Below are 22022 nucleotides of genomic sequence, written 5' to 3' on the forward strand. Positions count from 1 at the left end.
TAAAAAAACCCAAATGTATGTAACACATAATGTATAAATAAATGCATATACACCTCCACATGAAATGTGATATTTGATGCTGCAGCCTGAATTGTCAACTACAGGCCATAGTTAAACCCAAAGGCTTTGAGTATAACATAGTCGAAGCCTCAAAACTGATCCTGGTCCCTGCTCTGTTAACGAGAGTGTCTCAGGTACGTGGTGCCTTGTTCTGTGGTGGGATTCTTGCTGCCCAGCAGAAACCCCACAGCTTTACCATTGTGGGAGACCTGTGTAAGGTTATGAGAGAAACAGCCTCACCTGTCCACTCACAGGGTGGACTCAGACTCAGGAGGTGCAGCGAAAGCGAGAGTTTCTGCAAGATTGGGTGTCTGGTAAGTAGGCAGGCACACCTGGTGCAGTTTCATCACGCAGTCTACTCCCTAGTGTGCAGGCCCCTCCCCCAGTTCCTCATTGGCTGAGTACTACAGGATTACAATCTTCCAGGCATTTGCCTCTGCTATTTCCCAGCCACCCCTAATATCCTGTTTGCCTAAGAGCTCTCCATGTGCCTGTGGCCTAGCTGTTGTGCTAGCTAGCTACTTGTAACTTTCCACACATCTGCAAGCTGTTACATTAGCTAGTTGTCTACTTGCAGATGAATACCTTACTTGGAAAATGAACCAAATGTCTGCTCACAGGCTATACCTCAAGAATAGAGACGTCTCATTCAGCTGGTTATGTACAAGTGTATGTTCACATTTAGAGGCATTTACTCTGTGCACCAGTGTGGTGACCTGGTCCCTGTTCAGGAATGCTGTTTATCTATGTTTGTTATACACATGCAATGCTGAGCATTTCTGCATATTTTGGACAACTTCTCGTTGTTTTACAGGCTTTTCTTTCTGCAAGCAAAGTCCATTTTCCTGACTATCAGGAGAGGGCCATCTGCCACACCAAAGTAACCCACAAGAGGCCATTTCCGTTTGGGGCCCCTGTTTCCTGGGATGTGTGAGCTTTGGAAGAAACCAGGCCTGAAATGTGCTTGGTGGGGGAGACACTAATAAAATAGGAGCTGGGTGGTTTGAGAGGACACATCTTTCTCTTTGGGCCCACAAAACACAGACTTTTTGTTCTCCAGTTCTCCAGATTTGTCTCTAGACAATGGTCATGAAAGCCAGATGCGGGCCTCTTCAAACTCAGCATGGCACAGCCTCAGATCTGAGAATGCTTTTGGCATTTGAAGGGGTGGACTTTTCCAGCAAAGACAGAAATATTTGGATCCGAATAGCACAGTTGGATTTTATACTGTCTTTGTGTCTGTCTTAATTGGAATTCCTGAGATGTGGTATTGACTTAATGGTCAGTGAAGTGTTTTCGCTTGCAGTGTGTAGAAGGGGGCAGAAACTGTTGACGATAAGATACTGCTGTGGCTTTCTGCTGACCTCACTTCTTGTTCCTCCCTGCTTTCATCCATTAAACACATCTCGGACAGTTTTGTTTCCCTGAGAAGAGCTCTCATCCAGTCACTGTTCTTACAAAACTTCAGCGACTCCCTACTGCAGAGTGTTACATACATCCTTCGCAAATGGTGCCTCTGAGCTTCTCCACTAGTCATGTCGTGTGTGTGCAGAAACCCCAAAATCGGAAACTCTGGAATGCTCCCAAATCTGAAACACTCAGACATGAGCATTTCAATTTTGGATTTTTTGATTTAGAGATGTATGTCTACTCAGATATTCCAAAAATCCAAAAAACTCTGCAATTTGAAACACTTCTGTCTCCTCCAAGGATTTCGGATGAGGCATATTCAGCCTCTGTTACATCTAGGTATACGTATTCCTGTGTTCTAGCCAATGAGATCTTGTTTATTTAACACCTGTTTTATGGGAGGGGCGGTGGAGGGTGCAGTGTTAGACCCTGGCGGGTCAAAGATAAGTAAGACTTATTGGAAACTAACTTATAGCTTAAGAATGGGACTAGGCACCTGAGCAGACACTGCAGGTAAAGTGTGTTAGAGACTGAGAGAGAGAAGTGCTGCTCCGTCTACTGCTGGACAAGCCGCATGGTAAACAAGGGCCTGATTGTTGTTTGTATCCACCGAGTGTTCACTGTGGCTTCTCTTGCTTGCTGCAGTCCCATGCTTCCTCTACTTCGTATCATCAACCCTCATGGGAGAGCCAATGCCCAAGTCCACGCGGCCCCCTCTCCCTGCCTCATTCTCCCCTGGACTCTGGTTTCATCATCTCCAAGTCACCCCCTTACCCTCCAGCAGCTGAAAGAGTGGCTCCTCTACAAACCCTTATCTGGTGCATTGCTCACCAGGGGGTCCTCTCGACTCCCTCCTGGCCACAGATGAATCCAGACTCTGGAGTGCCTGTCACTGGGACACTCAATGCTGTCTCTGTCATTTCTTTAAAATTTTTTTCTTTATTTTTGTTTTCATTTACTTGAAAGGCAGAAAGAAAGAAAAGGGAAGGCCAGTGCCGCGGCTCACTAGGCTAATCCTCCGCCTGCAGCACTGGCACTCCGGGTTCTAGTCCAGGTTGGGGGGCGCCGGATTCTGTCCCGGTTGCTCCTCTTCCTGTCCAGCTCTCTGTTGTGGCCCGGGAGTGCAGTGGAGGATGGCCCAAGTGCTTGGGCCCTGCACCCCATGGGAGAACAGGAGAAGCACCTGGCTCCTGGCTTCAGATCAGTGCGGTGCGCCGGCCACAGTGGCCATTGGGGGGTGAACCAATGGAAAAGGAAGACCTTTCTCTGTCTCACTGTCCACTCTGCCTATCAAAAAAAGAAAAAAAAAAGGGGGAAACAGAAAAAGAGAGAGAGAGAGAGATCTTTCATCCACTGGTTCACTCCTCAAATGCCCACAATAGCCAGGGCTGGGCCAGGCTGAAGCCAGGAGCCAGGAACTCTGTCCTGGTCTCCCATGTGGGTGTCAGAGACATAAGTGCTTGGATTGTCACCTGCTGTCTCCTAGGGTGCCCGTTAGCCACCAGCTGGGTTGGGAGTGGAGCCCAAACTCAAACCCAGCCACTGCCATGTGGGATGAGGGCATCCAAAGCAGAATCTTCACTGCTGTGCCAAATGCCTGCCCCCTCCCCAGGCGGCAGCATTCTGTGCCTACCGTCTCAGAGAGCTTGCATCATGCTGGCACCAGGGCCTGGCCTCCAGGGGTGGGCGGCATCTGGCCTGGGGGGCAGTCCCTGGACTTCCTCCCATCCTCTCAGTGGACTGTCAGTGACCTCCAGTGGCAAGCCAGGGAAGCCTCCCGGAGGAGGCGGTAGTGTCTCCCGAATGCCTTCCTGCCTTGCCCGCAGGAACCAGGGAGGAAGTCCGCGTGGCCGCCTGCGGTGGGCCGCAGGCCGTGCTTTTTTCAACCCGCTTCCTGTGGGCTCCTTGCAGTTTTGAGCTCTCAGTCTCGGTCTTGCTGCTTGCCCTCATTTCTGATCCTGTTTAAACTTGGTAGCCCAACCCCAGCTTCTTCCTCTTGACTGTGCTTGCTCCCCCAGGGGTTCTATTTCCAGGAAGGGGAGCAGAGGGAAGAGGGGGGTGGGACAGTGGGACCCGGTTGCTTCATGCCCTGTGCAAAACCGTGCAGGATTCATCCCCAGCCAGTGTTCCAGTGCGGGTGTGGCGTGGCCAGATCTGTGGTTTAGGGTGCTCACCACCAGCAGCTGGGAAACATGGAGGCTGCTCGGGAGACTAGGAATGGACCAGAACCTTATGAGTGTCCTGGTTAGTCCTTGGCAATCAGGAAGGCGGTGGAGAGGAACCCAAAGAGGAACGGGGCTCCAGGATTGCACAACGGGAGTTTATTCCGAAAGGGATTTTGCCTGTGCTTTTGTTTTAGTTATTATTTACTGATTTTTCATTTTATTTGAAAGAAACAGACACAGACACATAGAGAGATCTGCTGTTGGCAGGTTTACTCCCCAAATGCCTGCCACAGCTGGGGCTGAACCAGCTGGAAGCCAGGAACTTGGAATCTAATCCTGATCTCCCATGTGGGTGGCAGGCACCCAACTACTTGAGCCTTCGTCTCCTGCTCCCAGGGTGTTCCCTAGCAGGAAGTGGGAATCGGAAGCAGAGCCAGGACTCCAACCCAGACCCTCGTGTATGAGACGTGGGAGTCCTAAGCAGCATCATAACAGCTGAGCTGTTAAATGGACCCTGGAGCACAGAGGCCTGTGCTGGCCTGATGCTGACAGGTGCTCCCTTCCTCCCGGGCCGTGTCTGCGGGGAGTAGGGGCAGCGGAGAGGTCTCATCCCAACATAGGCCCAGCGCTTAAAAAAGCCGGGCTGGATATGTCAGTCAAAGCCAGAGGATGTGGTTTGGGTTGTCCCTGAAAAAGCTCTCTATTTATGTACGAAGGGTATTTTCAGATGAGGCTTAATGTGGGGAAAGGGAGGCTGAGCTGTCTGTGAGGGCTGCTCCCTAAAGGCACGGAGATGGTCGTGGTTGGGCCAGGGGGCACGTGTCAGGCTTGGGAAGTTGTGTTCCCTGCACAGGCCCTAACTCACTATGTGGTGTGACACAAGGCACTTTGCTTCCCCCAGGGTCCACTTCACAGTCTGCAGAATACTCCTCCATCTTCCAGGGGGTGACAGGAGGTGCAATTAACTGGTGTTGGTGAAGCACTCAGAAGTGCCCAGATGTGAGCTGCTGTGTGGCTTAGCTACCGGGCATGTGGGTTCCTGGGCGTGCTCCTGTGTGCTTGCTAAGTGGGCAAACTGGGATTAATGGTTTTGTATTCAGATCCTTGGAGGACACTCATTTCTTTCCATTGTCTGTCTTTCCTCTTAAAATAAAATATAACTTAGGAGAATTTAAAAAAAATATGGATCGCTATGGAGAATAAAATAATGAAAAGCCATGCATTCATCTACCAAAACGAGCACATATTGACAGTTTTTACAACTGATACTTTTTATTAGCATTTAAGAATATTTTTATGTAACACAGTTCCATGAAGTATTTGTGAGCTTTAAACCCTGTTTTTTTTTTTTTTTTTGTAAAGCAAAAGAGCAAAGACATTTGTATGTCCCCTATCCCCCACCACCCCACTGCCCCTGAGACCCATCCAGCCACCTCCTGTCAGGGGTGATGCCCTCCGCTGTGCCCACGTGTGAGTGTATGGGCCACTTGGAACGCAGCATGGAGCCGACAGGTTGTAGGCCTGACTACCATGTCTGCCTTCTGTCCTGGGGCCTCTGAGCCTTGGCTTCCCTGTCCGTAACATGGCAATCATTAGCTCCCAGGCTTACTGTTAACCTTGGGAAGAATGGTGAAGTGGCAGGCCTGATAAATGCAGCTCGTGTTACTAACCATTTATGTCGTCTTCTCTTTTGTTCTTCCCCACTAAGTGGAAAGAGCTTCGAGAGCAGGGACCCTGTCCCCAGCCTGCGGCCCTCTGTCATTTACAGAGCCCCATAGTTCAGTGGAGAGGCTTAGCACTTGTTTCTTGAAGAAATGATGGGAATGCTTGGGCCCATATCCCAGCCTCGGTTGAGATGCACAGAAGAGCAGGTGCAAAAGCTGGGTGTGTTTCCAGGGCACCCGGAGGACACGGCGGCCTCGAGCTCAGGATACAGTAGCTGCAATGAGAGGAGGCTGTTAGAGTGTTCCTCCCAGTAAATTCCTGTTGTCCCTTCTGGTTCGGAGTCACAGGATGGGAGGGGGAGACACAGAACCACCTCATCAGATTTCTGTCCTTAGCAGTCGTGGGTCCCACGCTTTTGATGTCTCAGGTACACGTCCGCAAGATTGTGCGTCACCCAACTGCTCAAAGGCTCAAAGGCTGGCGGCGCGGACCCCCGGTGGCTGGCATGCCCGTCTCTGGCAGGAAAGGGAAGGGGACAGCAGGGGGCACCAAACCCGCACAGTTCTGCTGGGAGAGGCAGGAGCCCGGGTGAGTGACAGCGACAGTTCCTATTAGCCTGTTAGCTCGCCGCTCCTACAGTCCTTTCAGCTTCCCACAGCGGCACAGCGGGCAGCATTGTTTATTAAAGTAACAAACAAATGGGCCAGCGCTCCTGACCCTGCCTCCAATGCAGCAGGTGCTGTCAGGGCGAGGAGCCACCTCATTCATCTTCTGCCCTGTATTTGTTTATCTTAGACTGGGCCAGAGATCAGGAGGGACAAAATGGTCTATGGAGACTGAGACGCACTGGTCTGAGTCCTGTTATTTGTGAGGACTTTACAATACGTTAGTTTGTATGTGTTAGTGACAGGAACAATCATAGAATTTCAGGCCGGGGTGCCAGATAAGGATTGCCTGGTCCAGGGTTTCCTAATCCACTGTTACACTGTATAACCCTACTAGTTATTTATAAAAACAGTAGTCCATCAGCATATTTTAAAAATATTTTATTTTTATTTATTTAAAAGGCAGAGTTACAGAGAGAGAGAGAGAGAGGAATACAGAAAGAGAGACCTTTCATCTACTGGTTCACTCCCCAAATGGCTGCAACAGCCAGGGCTGGGCCAGGCCAAAACCAGGAGCCTGGAACTCCATCCAGGTCTCCTACGAGGGTACAGGGGCCCATGCAAGCATTTGGGCACTTTAGCAGGGAGCTGGATTGGGAGTGGAGTAGCAGGGACTTGAACTGGCACTCATATGGGATGCTGGCATCTTAGGCGTCTTAACCTACTGCACCTCAACCATGGCACTGACCCTCCCAGTTGCTGACATATAAATCTGCAGCCCTGATGAGGGGTGAATCATCTCTTAGATGGAACTAAAGGTCTCTTTCATTTTGCCACTCAGTGTTATGAAGACCTTTTTGAGTTTACCCAGCCAGGACAACTTGACATTTCTGATGTTAACAACTCAGGTCTATTAGAAGTCTGGAACTGAGACAAATGTTGCCGAGTGGTAGTCAGCAACATCTTCCAATTGCAGTTGTATTTCAGTTTATTCACTGTGCAGGATTTCATACCCTCTAAATCAGAAGCAAACAAACTTGAGGCATAACTTAAAAACATGAGTTGGATCTTTAAACTTTTGGTCTATCATTATCTTCTTCACTCCAACAGAAATAATTACTATGAGGGAAATAAATAGTAACCCCACTAAGAAATATCTAAATATAGAGATATCCTTTATGATTGCCATAGATTGTTTTCATTTGTTTATTTCTTTATTTCTTTATTAAACTATCCTTGTTGAAAAAACAAACAAAAAAATCTGCAGCCCAGCTATTCCGCTTGTTGTATTTTTTTTTTTTTTTTTTTGACAGGCAGAGTGGACAGTGAGAGAGAGAGACAGAGAGAAAGGTCTTCCTTTTGCCGTTGGTTCACCCTCCAATGGCCGCCGCGGCCAGCGCACTGCGGCCGGCGCACCGCGCTGATCCGATGGCAGGAGCCAGGAGTCAGGTGCTTTTCCTGGTCTCCCATGGGGTGCAGGGCCCAAGCTCTTGGGCCATCCTCCACTGCACTCCCTGGCCACAGCAGAGAGCTGGCCTGGAAGAGGGGCAACCGGGACAGAATCCGGCGCCCCAACCGGGACTAGAACCCGGTGTGCCGACGCCGCAAGGCAGAGGATTAGCCTAGTGAGCCGCGGCGCCGGCCTGCTTGTTGTATATTTTAATACCTATTCATAGAGTTTACATAAATGGTTAAGGTAATGTAAGTGGGAATGTCAATATAAACAGAACTCTTAAATATCCTGTTGATTGCTATGGTGTCATTACTGCCATTAAGATCATTAAAAGCTCCAGAATAAAAGCTCCTTGCTATTGAACGTGGTTTGGCTCCTGAATTCATGCAGTACTTTAAGCTTTGGTAAGTTAATTGTACTAAGAAGGAGGGAACTTGATCCAATTCTGCTGTTTGGGAGGTGGGCCTGGTGGGAGGCCCTTGGGTGGTAGGGGCTTGCCCTCAGAAGGTGGGGCTTGTGAGAGGGGTTGCTTATAAAAGGCTGCCTCCACTCCATGGCTCGCTCTGCTTCCAGGCGCCACCTGTGACCCTCCCTGTGCCTGGACTCCACCGTTCCTTCCCATCTGCGCCCTCACCAGAGGACTTGAACCTCCAAAACTGTGAGCTGAAGCAACCCTTTGTTCTTTTATGAAGTTAGAGGCTGACTAATACCTTCCTCCTTTTCCCCATGTTGTGCTTCATAAAAAATCCTTTGGTTTGCATGTGTGCAACTGAGGCCACAGAATTGACAGGAATTGTCCCACATCTGTGAGAGTTGCAGAACTGAGGTTTAGTTGGTCTGGGTTGCTCCCTGGCACATGGTCACAGCCTGGAGAAGCAGTTTGGTTAAACCAGGGCTTCTCACACTGTGGGAGGGGCTTTGACAAAGCTGTGAAGGCAGCCTCTCCTCCATTTTTTGAAGCAAACCCTTTCTAAAATGCTTATTTATTTTCATCTATATGAAGAGGAGGGAGGAGACAGAAAAAGAGAGACAGACAGAGAGAAAAAGAGAGAGGGAGAAATCTTCCATCTGGCGGTTTACTCCCCTAAATGCCCACAACAGCTGGAGCTGGGCCAGGCCAAAGCCAGGAGCCCAGAACTCTGGTTCTCCCATGTGGGTGGCAGAGGCCCAAGTGCTTGATTCATCACCTGCTGCCTCCTAGGAGGGAGCTGGATAGGAAGCAGAGGCACTGGGATATCTGAGACACCACGTGGGTGTCCCAAGAGGCGGCTGAACCATCTGTGCCACAACACTGGCCCCGGCCAGCCTCCCTTTTGAATGTTTTCCTGCCTCTTGCTGAGGGTGAAAGCCGAAGACCTGTCTGGGAAGAACAGGGGGGTCTGGATGGCTGTCCAGGCCAACTCTGAGTTGTGTTGTTTATGGCACTGGCTTCCAAGCCGGCCTGAGTCCCTCCTGTTAGTTGCTGAGTAAGCACTCCCAGCAGGGGTACTTCTACACTCATTTGTTTGTAACTTTATACATGCATTACCATACCAATGCATTTTGTTCATCATAAAGCCTGCATGAATATCAATTTGAAAAAAGCCGTGGTAAAGATAAGTAAACAGAATGCTTAAGTGCCTTGTTAATTGTAGCGGCTTCATTACTCTCATTAGCTAATGTCTTCAGCATCATTTGCATTAGGATTAGATTCCTCATTACCGACAGTATATGCAAAGCTACATTTCAAATAATCTCCTTGGTTATTTGATAATCTTCTGGCTGACTTGTGAGGTCTGATGACATGGCTGGCATTTTCCCTTGTAATGTGGTGAAGACCGCATCAGGTGTGTCCTTTCTTGGTACTCATCTTACCTTGGGCAATTTCTTCAACAGTTTCTTTTTAGAAAAAGATTTGAACCACTTGCCTGTTTGGGGGATGCTCAGGTCCTGTCTTAGTTCCAGGTAAGCAGACCTGACTGTAACAGGTCACACTGAGCTCCAGGAAGCCAAATCCCAGCACAGCGTGAAATGTCTGCATTGCCCCGCCCCCGGAGGTCTCTCAGGAGCCTGGGTGACTCAGGATGGCCGATGAGTGGACCAAGTGAAGGCTCTAAGGTCTTTTCTCACGGTGAATGCTAATGAAGCTTACGTTATTATGTACTTAATTGCGTAAAGAGAAAACGTTCTTGTATTTTCCTTCTGTATGCTCTGGATCATGTTTGCTGACCCACAAATGTAGAGAGAATCTGAAGCCCTTCTGAGTCCAGCTTGGGTTAGCCTTTCTCTAACTTTGCTCTGGCCACAGCCTGTGAGCCCCAGGGGGCAGCCGTGGCATCCTCTTCATCCTTCTGTGTCCAAAGTGCAACTCAGCACCAGGGACGGCAACTTTCTTTTTTTAAAAAAAGATTTATTTATTTGAAAGTGTTACAAAGGGAGTGAAGGAGAAGCAGAGAGAGAGAGAGAGAGAGAGAGAGAGGTCTTCCATCGGCTGGTTCACTCTCCAGTTGGCTGCAATGGCTGGAGATGCTGTGATCCAAAGCCAGGAGCCAGGAGCTTCTTCTGGGTCTCCCACGTGGGCACAGGGGCCAAGGACTTGGACCATCTTCCACTGCTTTCCCAGGCCATAGCAGAGAGCTGGATTGGAAATGGAGCAGCCGGGACTTGAACCAGTGCCCAAATGGGATGCGGACACTGCAGGCGGTGGCTTAACCTGCTATGCCATAGCGCCGGCCTCAGCAAGTTCTTAGAACTCGGAGTCCATGTGCTGCCGTGAAAGGCCCTGCGTTTCCTGGCTTGTGTTCTGAGCCTGTGCCAACCCTCGCAGGCCCCTGACAGTGGGTCAGGTCCTCCCAGTCCCTACAGATTTCTCCAAGCAGCCTGGCTTCTGCTGGTGAGCCATTCCGTGGCTGCCACGGACAGAGCAGCGCTGCACAGATGGGGCCGACTGCAAACGCGGTAGCACGTTTCCCTACCCTCTGCCGGGTGGCGTCATCCCTGCCAGACAATCTGTCTCCAGGCAGTCAGTGCCCCAGTGGGGCCTTCCTGGGCCCCCTCCGAGTTTTTTTTTAGGAGACAAAGGGATAGAGCCAGATGGCTCCACCCACTGCCTCAGTTCCACTTGTGATCCAGTGATAGGGAAGTGAAGAGCAGTTTTTAGAGTGGAAAGGTGGGGGCGTTTCCCCTGGATCTTGGAGATGGGGCATCCTGCATAGTGTAATGGCCAGGACTGGGCTGCAGGAGGTGTGTGTGTGTGTGTGTGTGTGTGTGTATTTCAATCTCTTGTATTTTCACCAGTCACGTCCTGACCTGATGGAGGATGTTGCTGGTGGTAGGGAGACCCCCTGGACCCTGGACCCTGAATTGCCATGGATAATGGGGGCAGAGCAGACCTCGGAGTGGGGCCTTATTCTCAGGACATCAAGTTGTGGTGTGTGCAGACATGCCAGGCTGGGAGGCAGTTGAGCTGCCTTGTCTCACAAGTCAGGATGCTTAAATGCAGACTCAGTGTTTTTGCAGGCTTGGGTCTGGGAGTGTCACAGCCCATTAGAGGTTTGTTTTTTTCCTTTCACCTGTAGGTTGGCATTGGGAGCCTTGCTTTCTAGCATTTCTCTCTGGGGCCAAATGTATTCCTTTTATTCCTGGGCAAATCTTTGCTTTGGAGAAACACTGGGGTGTTATTACTAACACCCCATGAAGATGTTAAGACCGTACACACGAGGCCTAGGGGATGGTGGGTAAGCTGGGCGGCAGCCAGGGAATATGCAACAGATGTTTCCCTCGTAAACCTTGGTGACCTGGAGCCATCCCAGGGGAGTGGGCACTCAGCATGATTCCCTACTGGAGTTAGAAGACTGCAGGGGGCGTTCCTTTGAGTACTGGGAGGCCCCATGAGGTTTGTGCACCTTAGCAATAAACTCCCAAGTTATCCTGGGAGGTCACACAGTGGCAGAGCCGGCAGGCAGCAAAAGTGGCCACGGGCTGCAGCCATTTACGACTCCGGTCCATTTGCACTGTATGACACGCTGCAGCTTTCTAAGCACCCCTGGGAGCAGTATTCCTGTACTCCACGGTTATCGAGTGTGAGACGTGGGGGAATGCAAAACGGACTTGGTCCCGGCCCTCATTTGGTTACTGTGACAATCATGGGGCAGGAGAACCAGCCTCATTCTGCTAAAAGGAAACTCAGGTTTAGAGATACGAAACAGCTGTGTGGGGCCGAGAGACGACACGTGCAGGAGAGCTAGCAGCCGGCCTTAGGTTTGGAATTCAGTCCTTTTCACGTCTTACCCAGGGGAACGGTGGCTCAGAACGGGCTCTCTCAAGACCCAGGTTTGGCGCCGTGGGTCAGATGGCTCCGTGCCATGAATCACGACAACGTGCGTGGTCTTCGTAAGTTACCTTTGCAACCTCAGTCTCATCCTCTGTAGAGTGAGGCAAGAGCTATACCCACCCCACTGGGTTGTTCTGATGACGCACTGGGGTAAAGTCTGCAATGCTCTTGGCACAACTCTTGGCATTTAGGAAGCACTTAAGAAGTGGCAGGCATGATTGCGATTTAGTGATCAAATGTGCCCGATTCCTCATTCGGAGATGCCAGGGAGAAGCCCAGGAGACTGTGTCTATAATGAATGGAATTTGCCATTGAACAACATTCCACTGTTCAGCATTCACTTCAGCAAAACCCCACACAGCTTAGAGGATATACCTGTTTGCTAAAATCAGTGCTCCACTGGGTTGTAGTGTATGCGAGGAAAGCAAAAAGCCCTGCTCTCAGTATTAGTGTGACTGCTGTTGGTTGTGATGTCAGCTTCCCCTGCCGTGACTACCACTACTGCCTGTTGGTGTCTAACTTGTCCTAGGTCTTGCTCGCGCCTCTCCTGCTGGCAGAATACTGCTCATGTGTTTGTTACAAATGAGAACGGCCAGCTGGGGTCTGTATGATGTTTTGATCCAGAGTCTAAGATCTTTCAGTTGATGTCACTGATGCAGCATCTTTCTTCCCTTGCAGTGAATGGTCCTCTCTTTAACCCTGTGACGCAGCCCACAAGCCCCAGGAAAGTGAGATTTACCCTGACAAAGAACCGAGGAGGCCCAGCCCAGGGATTGCAGATAGGAAAACAGGTGTTTGATAACCACGGATACTCATGAAGGAGAAGGGCTACCCAACTAACACCCCAGCACGAATTTTCTTCATGGAGTGTACTGGATTCAGTTGGCGGCAGGTCCAGGAAGATCAGGGTCAGCTGTGGGAGCAACGCACCGTGGTTGGTTCACTGTGGGGGTGCGGGAAGGCCTGGCTTTCTGCACACAGCCCGCACGGCTCACTGTCTGCATATTCTGTCGGGTCCCTCCTTGCTGCAGGAACAGTGATCTCAAGTGATTTAATCCCCAGGGCTAATCCTGGCTGGCAAATTCTATTTTTGTAGAAGTGTATGATATAGAATAGAAAGATGAATAGGCTTGGTTACATGCAAATTCTTCTTTTCACTTCTTAGGACACTCCTTTCTCCCCGTTCCTTCCTCACGCTTCTTTCAAGTGTTGAGTGTAATTTCTCTCACTGGGTCAGAAGACGGGGCAGGCGGGGGACACACGAGAAACACTCTCACCTGGTCTGAGTTCTCTCTGGGATATATTTGGACAAGTCAGGGCTTCTGTTTCTTTCCCTGGTTTTCTGCTGTCCCGATTTATAAGTATCAAATACATTTACTCTGGGACATGCCTCCAAACAAAGGGGCTTTGTTTTTCTGGAACACTTTTTTGGCTTGTTTTTAAAGATTTATTTATTTATTTTAAAGTCAGAGAAGGGGCCGGCACCGTGGCTCACTTGGTTAATCCTCCGCCTGCGGCGCTGGCATCCCATATGGGTGCCAGATTCTAGTCCTGGCTGCTCCTCTTCCAGTCTAGCTCTGCTGTGGTCCGGGAAGGCAGTGGAGGATGGCCCAAGTGCTTGGGCCCCTGCACCCGCATGGGAGACCAGGAAGAAGCACCTGGCTCCTGGCTTTGGATCGGTGCAGCACCGGCTGTAATGGCCATTTGGGGAGTGAACCAACGGAAGGAAGACCTTTCTCTCTCTCTCTCTCACTGTCTATAACTCTACCTGTCAAATAATAATAATAATAATAAAAAAAAGGTCAGAGAGAGAGAGAGATATCTTCCATCTGCTGGTTCACTCCCCAAATGGACACAATGGTGGGGCTGGGCCAGGCTGAAGCCAAGAGTCAGGAGCTTCCTCTGGGTTTCCCATGCGGGTGCAGGGGCCCAAGCACTTGGGCCACCTTCTGCTGCTTGCCCAGGCCATTAGCAGGGAGTTGGATCAGGAGTGGAGCAGCCAGGACTCAAACCAGCGCTCATGTGTGATGCTGGCATCACAGGCAGGAGCTTTACCTGCTGGACCACAGTGCCGGCTCCCTGGAGCCATTTAACTTTTACACTCCCCAGACCCCCTCCCCTTGCCCCAAGTCATCGTAGCTGAATTGCCGTGTGTGTTGATCTTGCTGGTGTCAGAGTGCCTGTTTGGGGATGTGAAGCAGAGATTTTTTGGGGTTGTGCTAGTTCATTGCCATGAATATGAGCCAGAGTTTGTTTTGCTTTAATTCTGTGTTGGTGCCCTGTTAACCTAAGAATGTCAGCAGGGAAGTACTGGTTACTTATCTCCAGCAGGAATGATGGATCACAACCGGGCTGCACTCAGAATCACCTGGGGCGCTTAAGCTCCCCCTGTGCCCAGGCCTGACCTTCAGCGGTTCCTGTTTAATTGGCCTGGAATGGAAGCAGGCTGGGGCCCATTCCCAGGTGAGTCGGATGCACGGTGAGCGTGCAGAAGCACTGCCAATCACACCATTTCCAGACCACTCCACAAACCTGCCTCAGGGCCTTTCAGTTTGCTCCCGGAGCATCCCAGGCTCTGTGTGTCTCCCTCCTAGTGTTTATCCCCTGTAACTATAATTTATTTATTAGTCTAATTCAAAAGCTCTCGAGGTCAGGTACCTTATGTTTTTATAAGGTCTTTGTACCCTCTGCATTTAGCATGTTTCTGGACACATGTGCATCAAGTAAATATTTTTTGAGTGAGTGAATGAAACTACACACAAACTGACCAAGGAGCCAGTGTGGTCAGGTGGCAGGTCAGGTTGCCCCACAGCTGTACCTTGGTCTACACTGATTGTGTCTGTTTTACAGGACTCTTCCCCCACCCCTCCAGGATGAGTCTGTAGTCTTACATATGTCAGAGTTGGCTAGTCCTGTTTTGAGCAGTTTAAAAGCATGAACTAGAGAGCAGAAGTGAATGGCAGCAGCCTGAACTGCTCACACTGGGGGGCTTCTGAGCTGGTCATCCACATCTCCGGAAGTTCTTTTTTTTTTTTAAGACTTATTTTATTTATTTGAAAGAGTTACAGATGGAAGTAGAGCCAGAGAGAGAGAGAGAGAGAGGTCTTCCATCAGCTGGTTCACTCCCCAAATGGCCACAACAGCCAGAGCTGAGCTGATCTGAAACCAGGAGCCAGGAACTTCTTCTGGGTCTCTCACATGGGTGTAGGGGCCCAGTCACTTAGGCCATCTTCCACTGCTTTCCCAGGCCATAGCATTGAGCTGGATTGGAAGTAGAGCAGCTGGGACTCAAAGCAGTGCCCATATGGGATGCTGTTGCTGCAGGCTATGGCTTTAACCCATTGTGCCACAGCACCAGCGCCCCTTCCCCCGAAGTTCTGATGATGGGGGTTTTGTGTTAAGACAGTCATCATCGAGGCTGGTGCTGTGGCATAGCGGGTCAAGCCACCGCCTGAAGTGCTGGCAGCCCATATGGGTGCCGGTTCGAGTCCAGCTGCTCTACTTCTGATCCAGCTCTCTGCTATGGCCTGGGAAAAGCCATAGGAGATGGCCTAAGTCCTCGGGCCCCTGCACCTGCGTGGGAGACCCAGAAGAAGCTCCTGGCTCCTGGCTTCAGATCTGCACAGCTCTGGCTGTTGCAGTCATCTGGGGGAGTGAACCAGCAGATGGAAGACCCTTTTACTCTCTCTCTGCGACTGCCTCTGCCTCTGCCTCTCTGTAACTCTACCTTCCAAATAAATAAATATTAAAAAAAAAGATAGTGATTCTCTTTCTTAGGCAGGATACATAGCTCAGGGCTTCCCAGAAGCCTGGCACTGGGCTGACTCTGGATGCACATCAGTAAGGTGTGTGCCCAGTGATTTAGAATACCAAGCTCTCCTGCAAAGGAAACTCTTTTGCAACAGAAAGTTCCCACGATGCCCCTGTTCCCGAATCCATGTTGAGTCTGCAAGATCATCCCAGGGATTGTTTTCAAAGAGCAGTCTTAGAAGGAGCCACAGGAAAGCAGATTCCATGTATACAGGGACGTTGTTCATTTCTGTATTTCCAGAGCTCATCACAGGCCTTGGCCCTTAGGAGACAGTGAATGAATTAGATTAATATATGGACAAATATGACCTTCTCTTAACTCCATCTCAGACCTCTGCTGCAACAGTCAGGGCTCTGATGTGTTTGGAGGGTATCTCATTTTACCCCAATTAAGGTTGAGAAACTTCTGGACAAACTTTGAATGAGCTGTCACCTCCGTAACTTATCACCCTTAAATGTCCAATTTGAAGAGATGGTGCTGGTACCCAAGTCTGTTCCCCAAAGTCTATTTTTGATGATAAGTGAGCCAGAAGAGAGAGAGAGAGAGAGAGAGAGAGAGAGATCTTTCATCTGCTGGTTCACTTCCCAAATGGTCACAACAGCCAGAGCCTGGAACTCCATCTGGGTCATCATCTGCTGCCTTCTCAGGCACATTTGCAGGAGGCTGTATGGAAAGTGGAGCAGCCAGGACTTGAATTGGCCCTCCAGTGTGGGATATTGGCATTGCAAGCAGCAGCTTAACCCACTGTACCACAATACTGGCCCCTGGTGCAAAAACATTTTGAAATAGGTTTAGATTATGAAATGCATAGTTCTTCATGATATGCATTTTTTCATGACATTTTTGAAGACTCCTTATATATCTCCTATTGGTTTTGCATCTCAGGGGGAACCCTGAGAAATACAGTTGCCGCTACCCACATGTGGCTGTTGAAGTTAAAGTTAATGACAATTAAAGTTCATTTTCTCAGGCTAGACCACATTTGAAGTGCTTTCTAGTGTCATGTGGCTAGTGACCAGCCTGTTGAACAGTGCAGAATGGCATATTTCCATGATTATGGCAAGTTCTAATGAATAGCGCTGGTCTCTGTACCCAGAGACCAAGGCTATGTAGCCAGGAGATGAGCAGGAAGCTTTGTTGTCAGGGTGACAGCAAATGACTGTCCTGCTTCTACACTTGTTGACAGAGATACCCTCACGAAGGGGTGTAAAGGGTGTCCTACTGGTTAGGTTGAACCGTGTGGAACTGTTGCTTCTGCAGGTCAGAAAGGGCCACGCTCCGTCAGTTTCCTGAGGTCACTGTTGCTGTAAAGGGAGAGGAGCAGTGGTGATTCTGGGACAGGAGGAGCACCATGGCTCGGGTTCCCTTTGCAGTCCTGGGTTTGTAGACTGCGGAGTTCCTGCTCCTTCCTGGCCTGCCACTGCCACATGAAGAGAGGCCCTTGTGTGTTTGGGGGAGGTTATGGCAGACGTAGGATGTAGACAGCCGCGAGAAACAGAAAATGTGGACACCAGTGGCTTCCTATATGCTGTTTTCTGAACAAGCAGAAGTTGCTTAATTTTTAAAAATTTCTATAAAGGGAACAAATTTTATGTATTTCACATAAACAGATTTAAGACACAGGGATACTTCCCACTCTGGCCTCCCTCCCGCCCTGGTGCCCTCCCTTCCTCCTTCTTCCTTTTTTTCTTTTAACTTTTTCAATGACATACTTTCAGTTTAGTTTACAATCACAAGCTTAACCCTCCACTAAATAAAGAAGTCAGCAAATACCAAGTAGAAAACCCACTGTTCCCCAAGGGTGTAGACAAGGGCTATAAACAATGATAAATCTCAAAAGTCAATTTAACTCATGTACATTCCATTTTTTTCTGTATATTAGTTAGCACAAATCAGGGAAAACATATGATGTTTGTCTTTTTGGGACTGGCTTATTTCACTAAGCATAATGATCTCCAACTGCTTTCATTTAGTTTCTGAACAAGCAGAAATTCTAGAGTTTCTGTATCACCAGGATTCTTTCTTTCTTTCTTTTTTTTTTTTTTTTTTTTAAGATTTATTTATTTGAAAGGCAGAGTTAGAGAGAGAGAGGTCATCCATCCGTTGGTTCATTCCCCAAATGGCCACAATGGCCAGAGCTAGGCTGGTCTGAAGCCGGGAACCAGGAGCTTCCCCTGGGTCTCCCACATGGGTGCAGGGGCCCAAAGACTTGGGCCATCAGGGTTCTTAATTGGCATCTCTGCTGTTCTCTTGGCCTTTCCCTCACTGCCCACAAAATGGCTGTAGCAGGTCCAGGCATCACATCCTTTTAGAATGCGTCCAGGGCAGGAACTAGAAATGGATTTGAAGGTGGGCTGTCTTCATGAACCTCTCTTCCTTTCAGGCAGGAAAGCTGCCTCCAAGCATGTTTTCCCTCCATGTTATTAGCTGGAGTTTATTACGAATCCATCCATTAAGTAATCTGGAAAGGTGGAGCGTGTTTATTATGCTTGGTTTAGATCGGTTATGACTCATCCATCGAAACTGGGCATATTGCCATGCAAACAAAATTGAGATCAGCCAGGAAGAAGGTGTAGGGGAAATGGGTACTGGGTAGGCACCCGATGGAATTGTTAAAATGCTTGACTTCCGGTTAGTAAAGGACTGTGGAGAGCGTCTTCCGTCTTCACCTGCCCAGCCTCCATGGCACCTCCTCTGGAAACACACACTGGGTTCCCTGGGCGTGGAGGGGACTCTGTCTCCGTTGTCCCAGAGGAGGCACGTGGTCTGCAGTGAGGCCCGATTTTAGGACTTCTTTCTGAGATGGGGAAGGCAAGCTCTGCCTCTCCTGGGGCGTCTGAGAAGATAATGTGCTGGCCTGGAACCACTGGGGGCAATTCTGCCTGCCTGATGGAGTCAGTGAAGCTGACACAGGGGAGGGTGGAGCTGAAGGGTGGTGGCAGGTTGGTCCAAATGGAATGGCTGGAGCCTTTGTATGCGGCTGTGACAGATTTTTTTTTAAACATTTATTTGAAGGATAGAGAAACACACACATACACATACACAGAAGGGAGGGAGGGGGAAAGAGAGAGACCAAGAGAGCAAGAGAGAACTTCTACCTGATGGTTCACTTGCCAAATACCTGCCATAGCCAAGGCTGGGCCAGGATGAAGCCAGGAGCCCAGAAATGAGTCCAGGTCTCACACGTGGGTGGCAGCAATGTAAGCACTTGAGCCATTCCCTGCCGCCTCCCAGGGTGCGTTAGCTGGAAGCTGGACTAGAAGTGAAGCAGCTGGGGCTTGGGCTGGCGTCTGATATGGCCGCGGTATCCTAAGTTGCTTAGCTCACTGCTCCACAATGCCCACCCCAGCTGTGATGGGTTTATACTTGGACGATTTAGTTGTACGGCCTGATAAATCTGCTTCCCCACCCCCACCTTTTTTCTTTTTTATGTAAGGTAGTTGGAGCTATGAAAGATTCCTGCCAGTGGGGTATTATATGGGGGGGGGGTCCTCAAAAAGTTTGTGGAAGATGCATCTTATGAAAAAACTATGCACAAATTTAAGAAATGTTTTGCATCAAGATGAACTTATTTTTAAATTCAATTCTCCATATACTTTTTCAAAGTCCCCTCATATGTAGTAGACCTAAAAGAAGGAGTTGGCTGACTCGAGGTGAGGTGGAAGCAGTGAGGGTCTTTCTGTGCCTAAGTTGGCAGTCTTTGCCACGCTCCTAGAAAGCAGCTCATTACATTGTCCCCTAAGCTGTCTCAGAACTGGCGCACGCAAGAAGGGTCTTTCAGGCACTCCTTAGCCTGTTGCAGGCCGTGGAGTGTGTAGGCTGCTTGTTGAAATTCTCGGGGAGTTTCTATGAGAAAGGACCAGCTTCTCTCGGAGTTCGCTCACCTGGCAGCAGCGGGCTGCGTGTTTGATAAAAGAAGTCCTTTCTGCCAGGTGATGTTACAACTCTCAGGGTTGGAAAAGGTAAGCGCTCTGTCACGGGATGACCTTTGTTCCGGTGAAGGCCAGGAGACTGGCAACAGAGCGAAGGTGAGACCAGCGAGGAACAGGGGCTCCTGCAGGCCTGAAGGTAGCAGTCATCTTTATGGGCATCAGAAGGCATCCCCGAAGGCACAGGCGTCTGGCACCATGGTTAAGGCATCGCATGGGATCCCACGTTCTGTATCGAGTCTCCGCTTCGGATTCCAGCTTTTTGTTAATGTGCTCCCTGGGAGACAGCAGGGATGGCTAAAGGACTTGGGTCTCTGCCACTCATGTGAAAGACCCGGAAAGAGTTCCTGATTCCTGACTTCCGCCTGGCCCAGCTTTGGCTGTTGGCAGACATTTGGGGAGACAGAACCAATTGATGAATATAAATAAATAAAAAGTAATTTAAAAAAAAGCTGGCCCCAAAAGGGCATCATTTTAGAGTGAAAACACAGCCCCAAGTGGTAGAAGATACTGTATACATATAGCTAACAAAGAGGTTGTATCTGGAATATACGAAGAACTGGTGTAAATAATAAGAAGTGATAGCTGATGTAGTAGAAAATGGACAGGAGAGGTCAGCAGGCATTTTACCAAAGAGGATAACCGAATGGCAATAACCAGGAAAAACTGCTCCATCTCACTTGTCATCAGAGAAATACAATGAAAATAAATAAATAAAAAACAGCAAGAGCTCCTGCTACACACTCCAGCATGCTGACTGTCCCAGTGTTAATGATAATATGCACCTGCTGGAACCCCCATACTCTGCTGGTGGGGGAATAAATAGGTACAGATTCTTTGGGAAAAGGTATGCATTATCTATAAAAGTTGAACGTAAGCATATCTACTAGCAAGTATTTCCATGGCTAGAAAAATGTGTGTACCAGAAACCAGAGAGTGTTCTTAGCAACACCGTTTATGATCGTCCCAAACTGACAAAACCTACCCAAAACTGAATTGGCAAGTACATTATGGGGTGGTTTTGTAAAATGCACTGTGCATCAGTAAATGACAAATGATTGGCTACATGCAACAACATGAAAAGAATCATGCAGTTTTGAGTGAAATAAGCTTGACATACAAGAATACATACTGTAGGTTTCTACTTACGTAAATTTCAAAACCAGGCAGACTAATCTACGGTGTTAGAAGTCAGGTGAAGGGAGACCTGTGAGGACAGGGACAGGAGTGGCGATTGTAGGGGGCACAGGGGCCCCTGCGGTCCTGCTACTCCTTGGTGTTTTGGCCTAGTGATGACACAGGTGTGCTCACTGATGAGTCACTGGACTGGAAGATGTGTGACATCTGCACGTCCCTCTGTGTCTGCTGTCTGTCAATAAAAATTTGCAAAGTCTTCTAACTATAGACTATGGACGAGAGAGGTGCTGGGAGGGAACAAACCAGTGACTCATTAAGATAGTAATTATCCCTGTGCCGCAGGGCAAGAGGCGGCTTAGCCGAGTCTCCCCATTTCAGGCAATGGGTTTGAATTCCTGATGTGGAGGACAAAGTGGACTCCTGGTAAGCTGAGAACGTGGGGAGGGAGGGCCCCGAGGCTGCTGCCGGGAAGCCGACTCTCTGGCCAGAGTCCAGAAGATGAAGGCCGGCGCCTCCGGCTTGGGTTAACATCCCGTGAAATGACCAGATGCAAATTCACTGAAAGGGTGCTGAGCACAGAGCTTCCTGGGAGCTGCTTTGCCTGAAAAATCCCAGCGTGGCTAACCAGGCCTGTGATTGCTCATTCCTAAGGCGAGCCCAGCTCCCCACACCTGTCCCGCCTGCAAGTGGTCCCCCCACAGGGCCCTGTTTTAGGTGTGGAGCTGGGAGACGGCAGGCCCTCCAGGAGCAGAGCCAGGGTGGTTGCACAGGCTGGTCAGGGGCCTCACTCGCCGCCGAGGCCGTGCGTCCTTGTCAGCAGGACATGACACAGGGAAAGGACTGGTGATTGCAGGCTGCTTGCCCTTCTCATTTCCAAACGGGAAGTCCTGCTATTGTGTCCTGTTCTCTCTTGTATGGTGTGTGTGCTGGGGGAGCGTTTACAGGGTGTTAAACTGGGGGCTGCTGTCTAGACCTCGCTGAGAAGAATCTTGAGGACCCCAGGACCCTGGGCTTGGAGTTGATGTTGAAATGGGGCATGACTCTGGGTTGTCCATGAAGAGGGAATGATTTGGGTCATGTGGTGTAGTTGCATTCTGTCAGATATAGGTGTTGAATTACGCCAAAGGGAGGAAGGATGTGTAGAATTAATAAGATAATAGATAATAATAAATAGAAAATCGCTAAAGAGGGGGATTATAGGTGCACATTTTTGTATTTTTTCTTTGAGTAGCAGCATCTGCCTTTTATGATACAGCAGCCAGATTTCCTTTTGGGGGAGACAGCCTCTTCCCCACTCTGAGACTGTAGTTTACTTCTCCTCGGCCACAGTTGATTCAGAAAGAGAGAGAAGTGAGCCCAGCCAGGAGCCCAAACTGTGAGATTCAATTGTTGAACTTCAAAAAAAAAAAGTTTGTTTGTTTATATTTGAAAGGCAGAGAAAGAGAGAATCTTTATTCACTGCTTCACTCCCCAAA

The sequence above is a fragment of the Oryctolagus cuniculus genome, chromosome 13, assembly GCF_964237555.1.
Source record: "Oryctolagus cuniculus chromosome 13, mOryCun1.1, whole genome shotgun sequence".
NCBI lineage: Eukaryota > Metazoa > Chordata > Mammalia > Lagomorpha > Leporidae > Oryctolagus > Oryctolagus cuniculus.